This window comes from Nasonia vitripennis, chromosome 2 (assembly GCF_009193385.2).
Source record: "Nasonia vitripennis strain AsymCx chromosome 2, Nvit_psr_1.1, whole genome shotgun sequence".
Classification (NCBI taxonomy): Eukaryota; Metazoa; Arthropoda; class Insecta; order Hymenoptera; family Pteromalidae; genus Nasonia; species Nasonia vitripennis.
Genome location: NC_045758.1, coordinates 24,416,327 through 24,440,306, shown reverse-complemented (window position 1 = coordinate 24,440,306; position 23,980 = coordinate 24,416,327). Strand labels below are relative to the sequence as shown.

The following is a 23,980-nucleotide window of genomic DNA, read 5'->3' as shown; positions in this document are numbered from 1 at the left end:
CGCTGCGCAACGGACGAGAAAATACGCGCAAAGAAAGAAAAAATTGTAATTTTCTCGATCATTTTAATACTGAGCATACGGTATCTTTGTTATGCTGCAGCGCAATCTGATGAGAAAAAGACCATTAGCACGTGTACTCGGTTTCCGAGAAAATTCTTGGAATTATTTTTCCAATAATTAATATTTTTGTTTGAAAATCGCTTCGTTATTCCTTCGAGCACGTAATCAAACTGGAAGAATTGTAAGAATCGATGTACCGATAACGGACGTCTCATGAGCGATTTATCCGATGAATGTTTAATCAGTGTATATTTATCTGTTGGTTTTTTAATAAAACTGACAAATATATGATATATAACGTAGGCAGCAATACAGCCAATGGCACAGCGGCTTCATTCATTATATACACGAGCTTTAAACAAAGCCAGTGCTATATACGCAACGTCGAGCTAAGAATTGTAAATGAAGATCGGTTAACGACAAAAGTTTCACGATCGGCTGCTGCTGCTATGCCGCGGAGTGCAACTTGCTACGGAAATGTATCTTAACGACTGCTCGTTAGAATCGCGAACGATAAAGTTATACTACCGGGACATATTTGCACGTGATGTTCCGGACGAATAGTTAATTCAGTTCTATGTTACTTGCTAGCTTCTCTCTGTGTGTGTATATATATATCCAATGTAATAAAATCTATTTCGTGGCAGTCTGCGCTGCAGGGCCAGGCTTTGGTGCGCGGGACTTTTTGGCTTGATTTTGTATTCATTGCATTGAATATTCTGCGGCAACTTTGCCCCTTCCTATATGTATATGCTGCCCTACAGTGCCGTCGATGTCTTTACTTATTCAAATCATGTTTGGAAACAATGAATTTGTATGATACGTTGAATATTATTTGCTGACGAATCGATAAATGTGACGTTTCAAACACGAGTAATTCAATACGTAAAACGTAATAATGTAATCTCTGTTATGTATTTATGGCCAAGTATGGATAAGCTTTGATAAGTAAGAGTTTCTTTACACGAACTATAATAAGTGGAATCTCGACTACAACGTAAATAGAACGATTTATGCATCGATCTCGATAAAAATAGCCGAGGGTATTGATATACAGGCTATTTTCAGTAAAAATGGAATACCTGAGTCTGCAGTTCTAACGGCGAATGAATGATGCTCGAACATTAATCCATCGATTGTAATTGAAAACGCAAGTGTCGTTGTGCGGCCCAGCCGAGTTTTACGAATCGTCAGTGCCGCAGTCCAGTGCCCGGTTTGGGTTTTTTAGTTCCAGCGAATTTCGCGCACAGTCGCGCGTTGAACGCTCGTCGTTCGTCATAAAAATTGGCGCCTCCTATGCCGCGTAGAGAGGCTGGCAGGGAGGAAAGGCAGAAATAAATCGGTATACGTTCTAGTGAAAAAAAAAACATTTTTTTTGTACATTTACTTTTGAACATACTTTTAAATGGATAGTATAGTTCATCACGTCTGCTCTATTATAACGTATAATTTTACTGTTTTTATGATTCATAGTAAATAAATATTAACTTTAATTATATGCAGTATAAAAATATATGATACACGTCAGCAAAGTTAGTAGTTAAATGCAAATGACTTCTGTAATCGAGGTCAATCCTTCATATAGGATTCGATGAATTATAAAGTAGATGGAAATGTCAGCTTTTCAGTATTATTATTTGATGCGTCCCGATAAACATGAGCAGTTTTTCGATAATTCGCTCACTGATGTAGAAAGCTTTTTTGTTGAGGAATTAAGAGTATTGATTTATACAGCTTGCTAATGCTGTAGATGTGTCATGTTGATTAGGCTTCATTCTGCTATGAATAATTTTTTTTTTTATTCCGGGCGTAATAATATCAAGGCAATTGTTATATATTTATCTACAATTCACGTACATATTTTTAGAAGAATGCTTTACTCTAAATATATAAGAAAGCTTTATCATCGTGTCAACGTGATGTGATATACGGATTTTTAACCATAAAAAACAGCACAAAAACCATGAATGGAAAAAACACAGATAAAAGAGAAATTCACATTCGAGATTACGTAAAATCCGAAAAAGCGGTATTAAAGTGTTTCATTTAAGATCGATTTATCCCACAAATGCACACATAGATTTTGTAAATAAAAGAATATATATTTAAAAAATCAAAAGTATATTTTTATACAAACGTTACTTGGGAAAGTATAATTTTTAATATATACCTAAAAAGAATAAAAAAAGAAAGATCATCTTCAATATCGGCTACATCATGCTGATATCGTATTGAGAAATCACTAAAGGTATATTCATAAAAGTAGCAAGAGAGAATCATCATAGATTTCGAATAGAGCCAAAATTTTCATCCGATCTCCCCCTTTAATGTCCTCATTATAATTCGATCACACCCTAAGCAAGTGACTTAGCTAAGTATAAAATTGAACTATAGAAAATCAAACATAAATACAGTGCTGAGATAATTCTCTCTTCAACGACTTCAAATAATTGTTAAAATCATCGTAACCTACGGCATGATCCAGCATCTCCAGCACGTACGGAGTACGGATGAGTTCGCAGAGCACCGCAGGAGCACGTGTCGTTGCGTCGCGCATCCGAGCCGCCTGGCCGCTCGCAAGCTCGCGCGCGGCTTACGCCGCGGCAAAGCAGTCAGTCACTGGACGACCGGCGCATCGCACGCGCGTTCGCCCGCGCCTCCCGTGTTTATGCTCAGTGCCAAAGGCTTATGATTCAAGCTCACGTGTGCTTACTCTAAACTATGGACGAATCTAATATGGTGACTGTTCTTTTCTGAGAGTTTGGTCGATTTTACCGGTTTTTGCTGGACTGATAGCAGTGGTGACGCTTAATTGGCTCGGTGCTCGGGATATTTGAGGGTGAGTTTATTTGCGTTATTCGCTTGCTGTATTTTTGCGGTCGTGTTACATAAATATGAGGGTTATTGGTTTATGAGTTATTGTAATAGGTCTGTTTATTGACAAAACTTTCGGTGAAAGCTTTAATGAGTTGAAAGTGTTTTTTATTTCAACGCGTTCTGCATTTTATTGCTGATTTTTTTTATTTCTCTGCACGGGATTGGTATATGCAAACGAGAAAATGTATTAATTGACAGGCCTTATTAAGTAGCTCATGAATAATATAAACCTGTAAAAACTTCATAGTTGATCGAAATCGACTAATTTATAGTACTATAAATAAATAAATAGAATATGCATGTGCATCAATATTCAATGTTCGTGCACACGGTGGACGGTTGCATCGTTTATTAAAAACAATATTCATAATACAGGAACTAGCTGATGCAAGAAATGAAATACGCATTATCAACGTAATGAGTAGATTTTGGAAAATTAGTTGTCCGAAATAACTTTAATAAAATGTAATTTCCAGAGAGATCTGCACATTTTTATCTATAACAAGTTCAAAAGCTCGTGAAAGCGCGTAAGCCTCAAAAGTAATACGTATATAAGTATACAACTTTCCGGAACTTTTTTAATCTCTGTCCTCGGTCTATTCTTCCCGAGTACTTGCCGAGTAGCTAAGAGTCTTTTTTCAAAAGAGAGGTATAATTTAAGACTCGCACCTTTTCTTGTTTTCTCTTGTGCACATTCGCGCTCTTTCTCCGCCTCGTTCTCTACGCCTCTGTGCCTTTTTGCCTTCACCCGAACTTTAGGTGGATGATGTCATGAAATTAGTGAGCCGGGCAAACGGAAACGGGGTCAGTCGTTCGCAAAAAATAATGGAATACTGATGTGAACTTATGCGCTACCTGCAAAATAATTAGTTAGCCCACCCTTATTTGAACAATTTTATATGCATATAACTTGCCTTGAATATGCCACCCATTATGTTATCATTAAATTACCTTTGAAGAAGTGAGAGCTCTTAAAAAGGCTTGATGAAAATAATAAACTAATTCAATTATAAATAGATATGATATTAAGTTTTTTTTTTAGCTGGCATCGTCGGAATTAATTTCTTAAGTATACGCAAACCTCCTCTTTATTGAGGAGTGTGCTAATCTAGTAATCTATTCAAGTTGGATAATTAAACTGAATCTTTTAATTCTATGATTATATATATATATATATATATATATATATATATATATATATATATATATATATATATATATATATATATATGACATATTCCTTCTGTGACTCAAAATTCATACTCCAACGTTATGAAGCATTTAATCTCAGTGTTCGATAGCTTAATTCCTTACGTTAAGAAATAATTCATGTTTACCAAATAACAATATCGTTGTAAAGAATGTTAGTATTCAATTCTATAATAAATCAATGGAGCAAATGAGGCCTGACTGATTATTGTTGTAGAAGAAGCGCATTTTTCGCAATGCTAACGTCTCAAGTGTACTTGAAGTTCTCTTTCATGACGAATTTGAATTTGAATATCAAGTGATGTGTATTACGCTGCTTAGTAAAAAGTTGTAGGAGATGGAGACCTGTAGGGATCGAATCTCTTCTTGCTCCACCCAAGAGGTAATTTAACATATTTTTGACAAAACTGTGCAATGTGCAGTGGTTCCATATTCAAATTGAGATTCGCTTGAAAAAGAGCGTCAAGTATACTTGATACGTTGACTTACACATGTTCACAGTGATGCGAGTTGAGTCTCTACAAATTTTCACATTAACTTTTGTCTTTAAAGAGAATCTAGCGACAATGTGGCGGAATACGCCTTTGTCGTCATTTTTTCAACATTCATTTTTTTGATAATATCGAACAGCCAACCAGAGGAACGAATAAAATAATTACTATGTGCCTCCTTTTTTCAAAACAGAGCAAAATAGAGAATGGATTGCTTGCCTAAATATAACACGACGCAAAATTAAACACATTCTAATCATGAAGAAAAGTAAAACACGAGATAAAAGAACCAACACCTGCCACGGCAACGCAGCTACGCGTCAAACAGACTAACGCTACAAAGAACTTCACTATTTTTCAACGCCTCAACACTCTCATCTGCGCTCCAAGAGAGAACACCTCTCCCGCGCTTCTAAGAAGTGTGATCTTCAACCCTCCACGAGCCTTTCAGAAAGCTCCTCTCCTTTACACTTATAATTACACAAAGATACACACGACACCCGCCGCGGATCGCGCGCTGCATCCACTTTGATTCCTACGACGAAGTCTTCGCAAAACGCAAACTTCAGTTTTAATATGCGTGCGACGACGCGTCTAAAAAAATGCGAACATATACCAAGGAGAAAAAGCAGAGGCAGATGTCTCTGCGACAATTATGCCAGACGTACATCAAGAGTTCTAAGACTTGGAATATAATGGATAAAAGAGAATGAGTCTGAGGGCAACGCACAATTGCTGCGATACGCGACAAAGGCTGTCTAACGCATGAAAATAATTACAAAGTTGGGAGAGAAGAGAATTAATACGACATGGGTAGATTGGTGTGGGGTCGTACAAATGAAAACTCGTTTATTTTTATTATGATTAAACGTGGAGACTTTCGCAGACTTTCGCACACCACCTTCCAAAAGCTCCTGTGGTCGCAGACTGTTGACTGGCGGTATATAGTTGTTGCCATGTGCTGCGGCTTGGTCAGAAATGACGGAGTATACGCGTTGACGTAATGTATATAGGTACGCGTTTCGGCATTTGTTCTGTAAGTGAAGCTTTCAATACATTTCACAGTTTTGATTCTTAATTTACGCTTTTATTTATATTTTATAATAATTATAACCTTCATATAGTATGCTTTGTGTTATTGTAAGTAAAGGATTGTGTTTATTTTGCAAATTATTAGTCCATCCATTTGATTGGCACTATAATTATAACAGCTCAAGTACCACGCCTATCCCTGTCGTTGAATAAGTTGTTCAGTAGATTTGTATTCATCGACTTCAAGTGTTTTTCAACATTATACGCGTTATAACCTAATTTTACGTTGAACAGAATACATTAATTCGCATAAAATGCTATGGTAACCATAACAACGCGTGCATTGTTTGAATGCGTGTACTAATTTTGAAATTTCAAGCATAAAAATTAAATTGTTTTCAAATGTAATTATGTTTGTCGGTGCAGACGAAAAGTATAAGTGAATCTGATAATGAATCTTTACCAATGAGACTCGCTGTGAAATTTATCCGATACTAAAGATCAACTTTTATGGTATATAAAATTTAGAAGAGTTATATAAAATAGAATTCTGTAGACAGCACATGAGTTAATGTTACAACTGAAATTCGCAATTATTTGAGTGCGTATCGTGGGATTAAAATAAGTCAAGCATGTGTTACGATTACTTTGTGCTTTATTTTCAACGTAGAGTTTGCTCGATAATTCTGTTTCATCCTTTTATTTCAATATAAAAATACGATTCAGTTTGGCATTGTGTAGCGAAATCAACTAAGTGTGCTGTTGCAGAAACTGAATTCGTTCAGCGAATTAAAGTATCAAGCTTTTAATTGAAAATTTAAAATGAATTAGAAAATAATTACTGTAATTAAATCCTTGATTAGATTACTAAATGCGTAAAAAGTCCAAAAAGAAGTAACAAAGTATTGCGCGAATTTGAAATTTTTTTGTAGAAGAAAAAAGCTAGTTTAAAATCTCGCACGTACGATTTGACGCATACAGGGCTATACCAGCCCCTCTTGCGCATGTGCGTTAATTGCCTCGGTATACGCAGCACAGACTAAAGCCTCGGCTCCTGCACGACCAGAGGATTCCAAAGAAAGCGCGCTTACAAAGGCAGGCCATTTTCGTGAATAACCATTTTCAGTAATGGAAATTCTCCGCAGGATTTTCTGTCTCTCGGAGAATTCCGCATATGCGTGCGTTGAGGCTGCGGATGGAATCTGTCAACGAATTAATTTGTATGATGGAAAAAATTTGTCAATGTTTCTCTTCTATGATGATTCAAAAAAAAAAATCTTCGCTTCCCTATCACTCGCCATTAAGGTAAGTGTGGTAGTTCCATTACTGTATACACGACAGCAAAATCGCACGACCTTAACTATTCAAATAACCATTCCCGGTCGACACGCCAGTCACGTCGATAGCCCACATTCTAATCCGAGGGTCTCCAGCTCGTTCACACGCATGCCCCAGTCGATGATCCTTCGCGCTTGATTCGCGCGTAGGAATAGCGCAGTGCTAATACATCGCTTCATTGTCCGCTTTGGAATCCAAAGTTTCGCGCGTTATTCCTCCAAGTTCGCGCGCGGCGGGAGACTGAGAGTCGGTCAACCGAGTGTACAATTACTCGAAGGCCATATATATATGCGAGTCAAGTCTCAACTGGTCCCTCTCCGTACATGCGCTCTGGCAGCTGCTTTTGGTCGAGGATTCCGGTGTAAGTTGGGCCGAGTGCACTGAAGAATAAGTGATTAGATCGGGTTAATTAATCGCCAAGACGATTGTTGGGAATGAAGCCCCCTTAGATCGAGCAATTTAACGCTTTCACGCGCTTACTTCCGAAGAGGTGTATAATTGATAAACTTGGTCTGTATGTATAGAGTGATTTATTCCTCGGAGATTAATCATATACATTGCGGTTTATACATGCAGTCGATATTCGGTGAATATAATATATTCGTTACCTCGTCAAGTATTCATCATACGATGGCCGGATATCAAAACGGCAAATCACACGATTGATTCTATTTTGCCTTCAAATAGACCGCGAAAACACTCATATTGCATTAAAAGAGTAGCGAAGAAGTAAACCAGTATAGATATCGAAGCTCTCGGATATACTATTACGCCGCGAGCAACGCACGACGACGAACGTGCGCGTAAGAGTCAGAAAAATAAGACACTTCAGCCTTACCAGGAAGAAATCGATGCGAAAGTTCACAGGTGGTGGCTTCTCGCAGCGTCGAGGGAAAGAGAGGCAAGCAAGGCACGCGAAAGCTCGGGTGTAACGACTCTCGCGTTTCCTGACAGGGCTCGAGGCGCGAAATGTTTCGGGACCAGCGCGTGGAGAATGCACTCGCTTTTCCGCCGTTAGTGCCTCGCGGTCCATTACCGCTTGCTGTTGCTACTGGCCTATAGCTTTACGCGCGATTTCGCGTGCGGGCTCCATCTTAAATGGCCCAGAGAGAGAGAGAGAGAGAGAGAGCTTTCGTTGCTTTTGTGGATGTGCTTGTAAAAGCCTCGAGCTTTGAATGTTTAGAATTGGAATGCCTATCGAATCGTCGTGTTTTTCGTTGCTGTGAAAAGTGCTGAAATTTGAGTGCTTCAGAGATGAAGGAGTATCACGATTTCGAAGTGGCATCAATTTAATGTATACATAGACTTTTCTTCTCGGAAAAAGAAGAAAACGCGAAAACACAAGAGTCAACCAACCGACACCTCTGTCGAACGGCGAACAAAACTTTGTTCCGTCGAAAGAAGAGGAAGAAAAGCTCGGCGAAAGTTCCGAGCCCGGAAGAAAGGGGAAGCACGAGAAGAAAGAAGCATCGCACGTAAATTCGCCAGACTACGTGTGCGGGTACGCGTCCGGCGTTACTGACCTCGGCGGGCCTCATCTAATGATCTCCCGCCCTTGCCGCATCTCCCTCCGTCTGCAGAATGCTAATTGTCTCTTTAACAAAAGCTCCGAGAGGGGGGGGGGGTGGGGAGGGACGAAAGCTCGCGAGAAGGTTGAGCAGTCGCTTTGAGAATAGGTACGTTTTTTCCCTCCTCACCCTCCCTCTCCCCAGAGAGAGAGAGAGAGGAAGTCCGCGACGACTCAGCCGTTCATTGTACGACCTCCTTTTCCGCGCTTGGCTCCGTTAAAGACAGCGCTCGCCATTCATCTCTTCACGCGCGGATATGTGTGTGTGTACACTCGCGGCGTGGAATGTGCAACAGTCGAGTATACTGTGCGCGCCAGTTGTATAGCCGAGAGCTGCTACTGTAAAATGATTGCCGTCTTCTTAATTACTTGTGGTGGCTGACTGTACGGCTATGGTGCTGAGCGCTGTCTGTCTGTTGTTGACTTTTTTCCAGCCCTTACCTCGCTCTCGTTGCTTTCCTTGACGAGGGTTTTGCGCGAGCGCCTTGGGAATGAGAGTCGCAGTTAATGGACTAGGAAATATGTTTAGCAGTTGTTTTTTTACGCGTAATTTTTACAAGAGGCTTTTGTTTTGTTGCCGCATGAGTGAGTCGGCAGCGGCTGAACCGTTTAATTTTTTAATGCGACTTTTTTGCAGACTCCGCGGCCCGCAAGCGTGAGTTATAATAATGCGTGAGAATAATTTATTCGCTCGGAGGCCGGGCTTCAGCCGAGGAGCTTTTTCGGAATTAAATTTGTAAAATAAGCTCTTGCCTCTATTTTTGTAGATGTTTGTAAACTGCTCGTCTATTGTTTATCCTCTATTCCGTGATGTGTTTTTTCGAAAGAGGTATTGCAAGAAAACTATAATTGAAAAAACATGTATGTGCGTGTAGCGTTGATTATATAACGTCTCTTAAGAATACAAATCTTCAGTTTGTGATCGAATATTTATGGTATAACAATATAAGTAAAAAAGAAAACTTAAAGTCATTTATCTGAATTCCAGAACCTGTCGGCCGAAAACAAAGCAGTTACCGAAGCATCGACTCGATGATCGCGTGCAAGGAGGCGAGCCTCCTGCGCGGATGAATTAAAAGGAGTCGCGCGGAGATTGTGGCGGTAAGCAAGCACAACTATTCGACCAGCCTTTCGCAGCGCGAGAACTTTCCCTATAGCCTGCACCTGCAGCTTATTCGTTCGCGCGACTCAACTCGGTAATTACTAATTAGCGATGTTACGAATGGATTAATAGCCGGGGAAAAAAGAGCATAAATTATTTCCCAGAGAAGTTTGGCAATTAATTATACGCGTAAAAAGATAATCCATGGATTTAGCCAGCCTAGTTAAATTGATGAATGCGTTATATTAGTTATATTGTCAAATAGCTTAGATGTTTTTGCACTGTCTGTCTACTAAAGATTATAATCATCTTCACCCGCTAATTTTTTTTTTCAATATTTAACATACAAATTCGGCTAATATAAATGTCACTCGATGTCAAGAACCTAATACATCTCTCATGAATTACAACTCATGTCATTCCTTGATTACCGGCTACATTCTGATAAGTGGATATTACTCAGACTTTAATCATACGAGAAAATTCTTGCGAGTCTCGCGGTTTTCGGTATCAAAACGGCTGGCAATCGCGAAAACGCGCTTTGATTTTAGTCTCAGAGTTTGCCTTCCTCTCCTATACATCAGCGCTGCAGCAACGAGCGACTCGACAAACGCGTAACATTCGCGAGGCAAGAGCCAGCACGCAGGTACCTATATGATGAGCCTATGCACTCGGAAATTTCGCGTAATTCCGGACCAGAGATGGTTAATTAACGCGTCTAGCTGAGACATGCTAAAAGGCTTTATGATTTTGAAGGAGAGGCGGATAAAGTATATACGAGCCACTCATTGCTCTCTCTGTGTATAAAGAAAAGTGAAAACGTACGTTCGCGATTTTGTAGAATTATGGCGGAACGAAATTTAATTTCTACTACGCTAGTTTCTTTATCTGCTTTTCAGCTTGAAGATTAAAATTTTATTGAGTTTACGCTCGCTCTCTCTTTCTTCCCCTGAGCGCGCGCATGTATTCGCGTAATTGTTTGATTTAAAGCCTCGAGTGACTTTTTTCAACTGCGCGTGCGTACGATTCAGAGGAAATCTTTTTCTAGATTATCGCATGTTTTTTTTCATACGGGAGAGATAACGCGCGTTTCACAAGAGAGAGAAAGAGAGAGACAGAGAGAGAGAGAGAGAGAGAGAGAGAGAGAGAGAGCACACATCGAAGATAAAAGGTCATCAGAAAGCTTTTCAGCGACGAGCAATTTGTGCAAATCAATTTTTTCCTTTCAAAAACGGTACGATCGCACAGCAAATTAGCCGCACTAATACACGCGTCGTGGATATATTTCCAGCCTGCATTCCACGGCTCGTTGAGTACAGCCGCGGTAAAATGCAGTCTCTGCGGGAAGAGGGGTACACCTTTGACTACGTATACAGCAGACAGCGCAGACAGCGCGGAAATTCAAGCTGAATGCTCAAATAAAGAGAAAATAAATTCATCTTTCCAGATGGTGCTCGAAATGAGAGTAACTTGTTCTCACTCGTCATCCCTCTCTCTCTTCCTCTCTCTACTTATGCGTCCCACTCGACTCGCCGCAATTCATCCGAGGATCCTTTGCGCGCCGCGCCTCGCGCTAATGCGTGGCTCTCAAAAGCAAAATGCTGCGAAGCGTCCAAAACTGTCGAGAACGTGCATTAGGTTCGTAATTCTCATTGCTGCTACCGGCTTCGCGCTTACTACCACCTATACGAGTGCATGCGTGCGTGCACTGTGTACACATTTATATTACCTAATGCGCACGTGTAACCCGTTTGCGGGGAGGACAGCAAATTAGGGCTTCTCGACGTGGGTGTGTGTGTGCGCGACTGTCGGAATTACACACTGCTTTTTTTCGAGGTTGAAGACAGACTCGGTTTTCTCTTAATTTCGTTTCGTGTACGTTTGGCGAAAAAACACATCAGTTGACATGCCATAGGGAAATCTTGTTTGCGCATGTGACGAGATCGATTCGGCGGCGAGTGTAGGTCGCGATGTTTCGCAGAAATCAAACTTTCCAATAAAGCTCTATAACAATGGGCCATCGATAGACCGATATAGCGATGACCAATAGAGCCCGTAAAGGCATAAAACCGAATTCCGTAAGAGTAAGAGTTGCGTCATTGTGTAATAAGACGCCTGTCGTTCGCCAGCTCCAATTTACCTGGTTCTTCAACAATGTGAAGACTCGAAGAAAAAAGAGGAAATCTCTCACCAAAGTGGCCTCTTCTGCCTTTTCTCTTTCTCCCTCCGATGCCACTCTTTCCCTCGGACTTTACTTTCGAGTGTTTTGCAAATCAAAAAGAAAGATAAGGAAGAAATTGAGAGACATCGAATCGGCGAGCCTCAGTAGCGCTCGGTGCGCACACTGTCTTGTCGTCTTCATTCACCGATTTCTTGTGTACGTCCTCTCGTAAAGCCGCCTCCAAGTGCATTTCCCTCGAAGTGAAGCGAGACGGAAAATATATACATGTACACGCGGGCTCCTAAGGCCGAAAGGAGTAGTTCTATGTATAGATATATGTACATACGGATACAAGCGACCGAGTCGTGTCTCGAGTGCAGGTAAAATCGTGAAACCCGAGAGATAGCAGCGGATACGGCCCATGGATTTTATTATTTTTTCAAGGTAACAACTGGCCTCATTCAAATTGCTTCGCTCCAGCTTCCGGGCTTCATCCCTGTTTATACTGGAGAAACAGAGTGCAGAGCCGCTGTCGCTGCTGCTGCTGCTGCAGGAGAATAACGTATTATCCGAGCGCGAGTTCGAGTCGCGACTGTGTGTAAGGACGACTGTAGTTTGAAAACCGCGAAGAAAGACTCGACGCGTTTCGAGAATATTATATTTCGGCTCTCTCTCTCTCTCTCTCTGTCTCTCTCTCTCTGTTAATGCGCTTATGCTCTCTGGGCTCTCGCTGGGCTGGATAGGAGTTTTTCTTCTTTTGTGCGTCACGACGCGATACGCAGAAGGAATTTCTTAGTTGGATTATAAGCGGAATTTCTATGGCTATCTCTCTTGGTGGGTGTATGCGAGCGTAATGGCATTACTGTCCTTTTTCCACAAATTCGAGTAGTTTTCGTTCTGAAAAGTGAAGAAAAATTGTGATAAAGCTAGGGTATTAAATTTACACGGAGACTGAGTGAAGTAAAGTTTGCGCGAATGGAATAAGTTAAGTGTTTTCTTTTTATTCTGGGTTAAGCTTGAGTTGCATCTCTCGTACTTTATGAAGACGAAAATTTCGTCTCAAGTTTTTTTAATGCAAGAGAATATGCACGATGTTTCGACAAAAAGTAGACGTCTTCATATTTAATTGCATTTTTTTTTTGAACCGCGAACTGGAGTAATTTGTGTGTCACATCGATTCCTCTTCTACAAATTATTTGCATTGATAGGAGTTGCACGCAGTAATCCGGTCTTAGTGTCTGTGCACTGGATTATTAGTGACATGAATTTTAATTCACCCGATATAACATCATTTTACTTTTTCCATAGCCAAAGAGACGCCCAAACTGTTCACCAATTCCTTTTTTTTCAAATCATAAAGAACACTCTGTAAATATCTATTTCGACACAGCATTTGCCGCACGAATTCATCCAGACGTTCCCGCAAACGCAGTTTAATAAAGAAGGACGTCCTTCACGAGCGATGCATCATTCCCGCGCGGAAGCGCTTATATACGGTACTCTCACTTAGCGGCGACGCTAGAAAATAATCATCGCCCGGCAAAGTCTCGGTATAACTGCGGTGGACGTGATATATATTCCGCGAAGAACAAACGAAAATTAATCGGACGAAAGCGCAGCGAGAGATCATAAAGTCCATTTTGCCTAAGTTCCAGTTACGCGGTGTGTGCATCGGACTTGGCTCTCTAAATTTTCGATTAGATTCGCGGCTATATAAGGAGCGAATCGGGGGAGTAAATGATTAGAAGCTGGAGGATCGATAGAGAAGATAGTTCCCGAAAGGAAAGTGGAAAAGAGAGGAGAAAAAAGTTTTTTTCGGTCTTCCGTAAATTTAATTAACCCGCCCCACGCGCGCGGGGCATGACTTCTTCTTCCTAATTAAAAGTTAGCCTACTTTCGTATTTTCTGTACAAATACTTTCCGCTTGCAAACCAATTATCCATTCTGTTAAATAGTTATTTTCCATTAGTTTACGCACTCAACGCGAATCGTTTGATGCACAGATTTATACTAAGTACAAAACGCGAACATTTATACGATTAAATTGACGATTTAATTTTTGAATCATCAATAATATTATCCCAAGGAAAAACAGTGAAAACAAACTAAACTTCGACACGTGCACATACCGATGGTTCGCAGGATATATCGATGACAACAAGCGTAAAGGGTATCGCGAGAACAAACGTAGAGTCGCTCGCGCGCATTCGTATGCATCAAAAATTTGAAAATCCACCGCAAAACTTTTTCTATTGTCAGTAATTCCGCAGCTGCCACGTGGTGTATACCTCGAAGCAGTGAGTCGGATAAAAACGCATCGCATCTGTATAGAGTCGCGCGTCCGACTCGCGCTAACGGATATACAAAATACGCATACAGAGGGAAGCCCTATATGGTTCAAGGATCGTCCCCGAAACAATGAAACTTCGGCGTTACTGTTGTCTCGAAATATGTGAGTCTGCGTGTATAGATATCTACGCGGATTTATTCGGTTTCAATGCAGAGCTTGCGGCTGCAACCAAATAAGTAAACAAATATTTTTAATCTGATTTTTGTTAAAACAACGGATCGTCTATATTTGAATAAAAGTGAAGCGAAAGCGGACTAATATGCGTACGAAAAAATTGACCACTAATCACGAAATTCTCTCGAGCTATACCCGCTTAAAATACAATCACGACGATACGGGCCTACCAAGCTCTCCTCCATCCCGACGAATTAGAAAACGCTTTGCATTTTGAGTGCGGCACAGGAGTCGATGCACGCAGGATTTTCCGCTCGTTCGCTCCACCACGTATATGCGGAATTCTACGGGAAAAATTCCATTTTCTGGTTGGAGAAACTGAAAAAAACAAATGTTGGGGCACACTCCCGCAACTTTTTTTCTTATTGTACATGTTTAGAACCATGCAAAACCACGTTCCAACATCGAAAAAATACCTTGTGACACTGTTTTATAGGCCCTTCAAATTCGTCGAATAATAGCCATTGTTCAAGGGCATGCACCTAATGCATAAGGGCATAAAAATTGCAGGATTTTTCAAAGGCAAGAAATTTGTATCTTTTTTCATGATTTTTACGCATTTTCAATCGTGCGTAACTTTTGACCAAAACAAGCATTTTCAACGCATTTTTTTTAAATTGAAGCTCTTTTCCCGATCTTTCATTCTACCATAATACATTTTCTGTTTATGCCCTCATGCATTAGGTGCATGCCCTCGAACAATGGCCATTTTCGACGGATTTGAAGGGCCTAGAAAACAGTGACGCAAGGCACTTTTTCGATGTTGAAACGTAGTTTTGCATGGTTGTAAACATGTACAATAAGAAAAAAAAGTTGCGGGAGTGTGCCCCAACATTTGTTTTTTTCAGTTTCTCCAACCAGAAAATGGCATTTTTCCCGTAGAATTCCCCATATATATAATAGCCGGAGCTCTAATATATATAGAAAGTTCAGCGCGCGCGCACTTCAACCCTCGATCATCGATTTGCATGTATATACATATACATCTGTGCGAACTCGGCGGGCCAGTATAGAGCAGACGTAGAATTAGACAATTACAGGTGTTTGCGGTTCTACTGGCTGTACGCGAGAGGCCTAATGCTGCGAGCCAATCGAGCCGGCCACTTATTGTCGGAGCTCGCTGGCCGCTTCTACGGATTAAGGTTTATAGAGGCAGCCCGCGTATATAGAAAGTTCGCCTGCGCGCGCTAACGCGTGCGGAATTCCATCAGCCGCTGCTATTCCGCTGATGGCTTCGTCGACGTGATTGCCAACTAGCCGCTCATCCGACGCTAGAACTAGTGTGAGAGAGAGAGAGAGAGAGAGGGAGGGAGAAAGAGAGAGAGAGAGAGAGAGAGAGAGAGAGAACGTTCGCTTAAAGCTGTTACTGTTTTTACAGCTGGGGCACTAGTTTTGCGGACAAGTGCGCACTACCTACGATCGAGATGGACGTTACGCGCGGGATGTCACCACTCGTTTAGCTTGGCCAAATGAGACTTGTTGCTTATTCGAATATTCGCGTGGCTGTGTATAAGTAGTTTATACTGTGAATTATAAATGCACTACTGAGCGTAAATCGTCGGCTGAAAAGAGACTGTTGCGAATTCCAAGCGACGGTGTGTTTGCGAGAGCTTAGTTTGAAAGCCGAGCTTTTCGCAGTGCTTGCTGGATCAGTTGATTCAATTTCAAAGCTTTCGACAAAGAGCAAGGACACCTGACGTGTCACCCGATAGCCATCGAAAATCACTGACGCCACCTTGACTAGCTCAACAGATATATCTCCACTAGGAAAACCAACACGGCTGGGGGTAATGGGATGGACCGAGAAGAGCGACACTCGATGATTCGGTCGAATTTGACCATCAGAATTATTCGAATTTTAATTTAGACTTGGATAGTTTTTGTTATTTATGTTGTGTTTGAGAAAAAAATGGCTTAATCATTGATTGTCAAACTTAAAAGCAGGAAATGGTATGTGATAATACCTCGCATTGCAACGCCTGGCATATAAACATTGACGCATTATTTCGTTCCGTTGTGACTTAAAAGGGAAGCTTACGATTATTTCGAACGATATATAATGGATTCGTTAATCAATTGTTTGTTTGCACTGTTTGAAGTAGCGCGGCTTCGAAGCAAAGCAATTGGGCATTTATGTAGTAGCGTTGTGCATAGTTTCTTTTCATTAAAAATCTATCGCTATGAGCGTAATTTATAGAAAGCTCAGTTGCAAGCTTCATTCAATAATCATAATATTGGGCTCAACATACCTATGCTGTATTCCGGATGGAAATCACATGATTTCATACGGAACTGAGTTTTCATCCAGCAATATGTTAAAAAGGTAATTTTGAAATTATTCCATATTTGTAAATAAGTAAAAGAGATATGAACTCCTTTTTATCCTCTATAACAACTGCGATCACTCCGAATTTCCAACCGAACGCCATTCGTTAATTAAAAACGTCGATCCCAGGCCGTCTGACTAGCGCGCGATCACGCGCGAGTTTCAAAACTATGTCATTCCTGTATGGCGATTAAAAAGGAATTCTTCAAATGCACTCGAGCGGGCTCATTCAAACTAGCCAAACATTTCGTTACAAATCCGCGATACGAATGAAAAAAAGAACCTCTGCTAAAATAAAAGCTGCCCCGCATACAAAGAGCTCATCCATCGGTAAACTTCGAAACTGATCAGCACACACTCGCGTTCCGTCAATCAAGCTAATTTCTTTGGCCTCTGCACTCTCACCAGCGTGTATACTTCTGTAAATGGGCGGCTCCTGCAAACACATACACACACACACACACACACACTCTCTCTCGTATGTTGAATATCCCGTATAGTCGCGTGAATATAAAAATCGCATATCTGCCGTGCGGATCCTCTCCTTAATACAGAAACGCGTGCGTGCGGCGGAATCCGCGCGCACTTTGTGTGTCGCGCGTGTGCGCTCATGCATGAATGCACGGGATATTCTGCGTTCTTCAAAGCCGGGGATGAAAGGCTGCGGGAGAAAAAAGCCGCCTCCGTCGTATTGGAGCTACGCGCACGATCCCAATCGCTCGTGGATAATGGCAAGAGCTATGCGCGCCGTGTTGAAATACACCCAAGAGACGATGACTGTACTTGCATGATTTTTCAAAGTCAAGAAATTTGTATCTTTTTTCATGATTTTTATGCATTTTCAATCGTGCGTAACTTTTGACCAAAACAAGCATTTTCAACGCATTTTTTTTAAATTGAAGCTCTTTTCCCGATCTTTCATTCTACCATAATACATTTTCTGTTTATGCCCTCATGCATTAGGTGCATGCCCTCGAACAATGGCCATTTTCGACGGATTTGAAGGGCCTAGAAAACAGTGACGCAAGGCACTTTTTCGATGTTGAAACGTAGTTTTGCATGGTTGTAAACATGTACAATAAGAAAAAAAAGTTGCGGGAGTGTGCCCCAACATTTGTTTTTTTCGGTTTCTCCAACCAGAAAATGGCATTTTTCCGTAGAATTCCCCATATGTACGGCGGCGACGACGACCTTATTGCGCGCGCGCCCCTGACGTTTCGATTGGAATCGGCCGGATGGTCGGGCTTGTAACGGATTTTTTTTTCTTTAACGCCGAGATCGTTTGGTCTCTTTTTCTGAGAGCCTCCACCATCACTCGGGCTTTGCGAAATTTGAGACGTTGTGCGTGTGCGTTAATTTGCGAGCCGATTGTTAGGGACAAGACGAAGATAGGATTCAACAATAAATGGTGAACACTACTAATGTTGGAAAACCAGTACTTTATCGACAAGCCTAATCAGAAAAGGTCAGCGCTTGACCTCCTTATCTGGTGAGTCGTCGCCGGTAACTGTCGCCACGCTCATTAATCGTCGCAGAAAACGTTCTTGATGACGGCCAAGAAAGGGCGAAGAAAGCCGAGCGCACATTTCGTATTGCATTCTTTTTATCTCGCTTTCTTCGCGATCGCTTCAGTAAAACAGGCAACTGCGATTATATATACGCGATTCTATTCGTAACAGCGACTATCGGGGAAATATTGTCGGATGCTTTTTCTGCATGACTAGAGGGAGAGAAAGAGAAAGAGAAAAAACAAATCGACGTAATTCTCGGGTCAATGGGTCAAACGCGCAATACTGTCGAATTCCGGGTAATCGCTGATTGAGGGAAATTGATATAACTGGTATTAAATCTCGTGGAAATACATCAGATGAGATTTTCCTGTTTTTTTTTTGTTTTATGTGATACGCAGTACACGTAAAACAAAAACGTAAGGGAGTTTCTAGCTATTTTACAATGATTTCCCTAGCTCAATCAACTTCGTTCCCAAAAAATGAGTTTTCACGTTATAAAAAGTATAATCAGCGCGAGTAAGGCAATGGTTAGGCCGTTGTAGCGAGAAACGCAATAACGCAGCTACGTATTAACGACCCGCTTCCTTTCGTTCTCTCACTCTCTGCCTCTCGCGTTTACCGCAGTAATAAAGCACGACGAATTCGAAATCGGACTGCAAAAAGAGTGAAAAATTTCAAACTCATTAAAATTTTGTTTCAATTACTGCGTGCATCGAGTGCCGCACATCTGCGCAATTTGGGCGCATGTCCTACCTAAATGTGGCTATGTCCCGAAGCCCAGAGGCTCGGGCTGTGCCCATTTTTTCGTCGCTCTTTTTTTCGCACTCTACCACTCGCACGGTCCGCAAAGTTAACCGTACATACATATACGTACAGTGTCGCGAGCGCACAAAACGCGTTCGCGTTTTCGCACGTGCGCGCCTTCACGCCCTGCTACCTAGTTCATTTGGTCTCAAATGAAAAGCACAATAGAGAGTCGCGGAACGAAGAAAAACGAGTAGAGACGGCAAGCGAGACGAGTGTGAAAAACAAGGAGGATAAATGGAAAAAGAAGGAAAATTAAAGTGAACGCGTGAAATGCTGAAATATGCGAGGGAAATTAAATTATCGAGGTGAACGAAAAATTCTGTATTATATTATATTATTGCTATTAATTTACTTCATCAAGGCGAGATGTTTTTTAAAAATTCAGATATAATAATAATCCTCATTCGAATGACCCGGATTAAAAGCGTTTTAGGCGAGAAGCGGTCGGAATTTTCGTGAAATCTGAGCTCGAAGAAAATCGTAAAACACAAGGCAAGGTTATTCAAGCGAAAAGTTAATAAAAGACATAAAGCTCCATAGGGCCATGTGAATACCGCGGGCAACGAGAGAAAGAGAGCAGTGCGCGTATTCATTTTCTGCGGCGAATTCAGTAATGCTTCGCCGTTCCACCATAGCTTTATGTATGTCTCACCGAACGACTCGCGGACTAAAACAAAATGGAAGAAACAAAAAAAGCAGCCCAACAAAAAGAAAGCTCATACGAACCGAACAACAACAATGAAAAAATAAAAGTAGGAGACGCGCGGACAAAAGCTAAAGGCAAAAAAGAAAGCCAAGCTCGCACGTACTGAATGTTTAATGCACTTGTGTCTTCAGAATTCGCTATTCTTTCTCATTCTGCGGGCTAACCTTAACATGTATAGCGCACTTAGCCGTGCAGACATATACGCATACGGTTTCGCGCGCTGAATGCCTCGGCCTGGGCCAGCGCCGCGCGCCTTTTATATTCGATGCTAAATGCGCCGAGCGTTTAACTCCAACTCAGCCGTGGGACAGCTACCCTCTCACCCCCTGTTTCTCTCTCTTTCTGACCAGCGCTTAATTAGCACTTAACCAAGAGAGAAGACGCGAGCGCGCGTTACCTTAATTACGTCCACTTGGGTTTTGCAACAAACGCCAGCCTGCCAAGCTTCCGTTGCCTTTTTTACTCTCTCTTCTTGCTATACGCTTTTTTCTATCCTGCAAGCTCTTTTGAAATAATAACCCAAGAGAAGAGCGGAAGAAGAAAGCGACGGCTAGAGTAGCGACGTCGAGTGCACGAGCCACCGATCAAAGAGGATTTTGACTTACATTCCGTTGCGAGCGATGCTGGAAATGCGCAGGAGTTGTCAGGGAGCATTAATTTTGAAAAGGAACCGTGGTCTAAGTCAATGCTCTTTCGAGATTGTCTTGATGGGTCAAGAGTGACTTTTCGTATTCGAAACGACATCCCGACTAATTTCTCTCTTCAGTAGCAAGTTTAATATTTACCTCTGGATATTGTATACCTATGAGTAATGACACAGGATGCAGCAATATTCGCTGGCTCTTTGATCTTCGATTGGTTATTAGGGTCAGGTTTGGAGTGCTTGCCTTGGCACTGGATCAATTAAGCGGCTTATGTTATTGATTTTCAAATTATTCATGCAAACATAGGAGTGTATTTACTTACAGGCGAGTAGTGCATAATTTACTGGGTGGATACTTTAACATATTACGCTCAGTTCAGAAACAACTGTTCTACATTCGTAGTAATCATGTAGTTTTCTAGCGACTCACCAATTCGTCTACAATCAACGTGAAAGTATTACGTCCTATAAATTAAGAAATTACAGTGCCACTCAGTGATCGCATAGAATCGATTTTTGAACCTGTTCTGTGTGATGCAAGTCAGGTTTCAAGGTTCGTGCCATATGTCTAAGAATGTGTAATATTAGTTCCAACTATTCAAATCTACACAATATGCCAACCAAGTATGCAAAACTTGCTCCGCTGTAACTCTTACAGAACTTTTTATGAGCATCAATGCACACGAATCAATTCGAAATAAAAAAAGCATCGCAGTGTCGTGAACAGCAGCTGAACATCGATGTCTAGCGTTTGATGAATCAGAAACAATCTATGTCCGAATTCTGGTCCATCGTATAGCCAGTTGGTTAACGGCTGCTCTCAGTCGAATGCTCGCTGGATAGCGTGAGAGACGCGGAATCGGCATTACTAGCATATTCAGTAGCTATAGCTTCAGCACCCTGCAGCAGTGGCAACTTGGCCCTGCCGAAGTTTCTATTCACTACTCTATATATCGATGGTTTAATTCATTTGGGCGGAGGCTTTCTACCAAGCCTTGCCTCCCCCAGTTTCTGCCAATATGACAGAAGGCCGTCGGTTGAGTGCTACTGCGCGCTGCTCTGCTTTCGACTGCTCGTTTCGGAAAACAAAGTTCACGAGTCAAACGATAAGTTGTGTAAGTGCGTGACAGAATAATTCGAGAAAGAAAAGTTTGTCGAAGCCACGACTATTTTTATACAGAGCAAGTTTGCTTCTCGCTGAAAAATCTGTAGAGTAAAAATCGTGTTTTCTTGCGAGTTAGGTGAGGGCAAAGATTTTGAGCTTTCATTATGAATGGGGTATACCGCGAACAGGCTCGCTGAAAAAGTTTCGAAGTAACGTAAATAACCTTTTTAAGATGTTAGGCAACACAAGAATATTTTCAAATTAATTTTTTAGTTTTTTTATGTAGATTGCTGGAAGTATAATAGTTTAACAAATTTTAGCAAACTAGTACTACGCAAACATTTAAAAAAAACTTTATTTTTTACAAAACAAATTCCAATAAAAAAATAATTCCTCTTAAATGACTCTCAAAACTCTAGTGTAACATTTTAAATTCCGAAAAATAAAAATCAAATGAAAGAGCTTGATTTTTCCGTGAATTCTTTTTCCGAATGTGTATTCAATATAACTAATGAAGTTCATGTTTTGCAGCGATCAAAAGCTTTCCAATAACATGAACATCGAATTCGATTCCTTTTACAAAATTCAGCCAACATACCAGTAATTAATTTCAGTATTCCCTTAATCATAAAGCTGGATAAAAATGTTTCCTCCACAGTAGAATACGCGCGACCCTTGATTCAACCTCGATTACACAAAGAAATCTCCTTGACATCAGAATCCACACAGATCCCCGAATATCTCAATTAAAGCGCGTAATTCAGTTATACTCGCTCTCGTTCCTTGCGGCCTCTAATGAAAAAATTTTTCCATTCTCATGGTGACACAAGCTCGCCCCCCTCGGTGTGCCTGAATATAATAACGAGATATCCCGAGTCCTGCGCTCGAAAAACACGGACCAAAGCAGCGCCTGAGAGGAGAGGGAAGCAGAGAAAAAAAGAAAGCTAGGCAAAAGTGTTATAAGCGCAGCCGAATTAGCGCACGTTAATTCAGGGTTATTCCCGGCAGGGGCTAGCACACTTCGAAGACGCGCACACGCTCGGGGAATATACAAGTGCGCGAGTATAGCGGAAAAAGGCGTAGAGCGGAAAAAGGCTCGGTGGCGCGAAGAATGGAGGACGCTGGAATGAAGACCACGGCTCTCCTTTCTATGGAGTTTTTATGCTAATGAACCTACCACCCGTTCGCCCGAGTATGTATATATGTAGAGCTGAGCAGCCTTTGTCTTAACGCTGAATCTGCAAGCTGTCCCTCGAACGTAACCGAGAAGCTGCTGCCGCTGCTGCTGCTGATTCTTCAGCTCGGTTCGTGTCACGGTTTCATTTCTTTCTTCATAGCGGTAGCGGCGCGAACACTTGGCATTTGAGACGAGGGCAAATTGACAAAAATTCTCCTACAGATTAGGAATCAATAATTTGATTTCTGCAGGCTTGACTTTAATTTGAGTCGAAATCTTGGCGAAATCTAATTGAGGCTGGAGTCACGGTGGATTTTAATATAGCTAAATTGTTAATAAGATAATACGATAAAAAAAAATTAAAATGCATGTGCGCAGGAAAGTTGGCTGTTAAAAAATGCTGAAAACGAATTCTTGTAAGTTGATTCTGAAAATTACGAAGCAATTTTTGACATAACACAATTTTCCTTACACGATGTCGCTTAAATTCCATCAAATTTTTTATAATTATTCTTGTAATACGTTTGCATGCATTTACGACAATAATTGTTGTGCACGGATTAATTTTTATCATGCGCTACACGAATTTTATTTAAATTGTAAAATTAATATTATTTGTACGCGTACATGGGCAAAAACAGAAATGCGCCACAAAATAAACACGTCAAAGAGAACAGATGGACCGTATAATATATCCCGGTATAAGAAATATGCGAGTCTCGTGCATTGTGTGTACGGTGTCCCTGTATTATAAAGTAAAGCGGCATTTGCAATGCAAAGGGCGAGTGAGTGAACTCATGCAAACCCTATAGAGTAAGTGAGCCGAGCTCTATGAACAGCCAGCGCATTTTCTCTCCGTTGCGAATAAGCTGGCAAACTTTTAAACAGCCGCTTAAAACCTCCTGACTACTTGTATATGGCAATCGTCTGTCTCCTCATCACTCATGTTGTCGTTGCACCGCGTCGACGTTCACCAGCCTTCATTTAAATTTCTGACCGTTTGCCAGACGTACATTTTTTTTTATAAAAAAAAACAGCAAGTTAGGCCTAAATTTGCATTCTATTAAAAGTCACTTGTGCGAGAATATTTTCGTAGAAAATACACAAAATTTTAAAAATAACAGCATAATTAATTCTTTATGTCTTGATTTCAAAGCTTTTTCGTTATTCCCGCTTTCATCAACGTAAGTGCAGTGGTAGGTGGTCTTGAAGGTTGGCAAAGACAAGTTAAAACTCATATGAATTTTTGACATTGTAAACTCCAACATTTTCTTACTCAGGGTCCTTTAATTTCCTGTGTGACCTTTGCACAAATTGTCACTAGCAACCTCGATCAGAGCAATT

At 41.1% G+C, this 23,980-nt stretch overlaps 1 protein-coding gene across 2 annotated transcripts in view; it reads left to right on the top strand.

The window, feature by feature from the left end:
* The first annotated feature begins 2,670 nt into the window (after window positions 1–2,670).
* The window catches only part of LOC100678545 (zwei Ig domain protein zig-8), a 73,888-nt gene continuing 52,578 nt past the window's right edge, over window positions 2,671–23,980 (top strand). Inside the window, exons 1-2 of one of the 2 annotated variants that reach the window (XM_031924349.2) lie at window positions 2,671–2,899; window positions 9,563–9,675. The gene's annotated coding sequence lies outside the window, so the exon portion shown is untranslated. The remainder of the gene's footprint in view (window positions 2,900–9,562; window positions 9,676–23,980) is intronic. The other variant, XM_008205075.4, reaches the window with a different exon arrangement.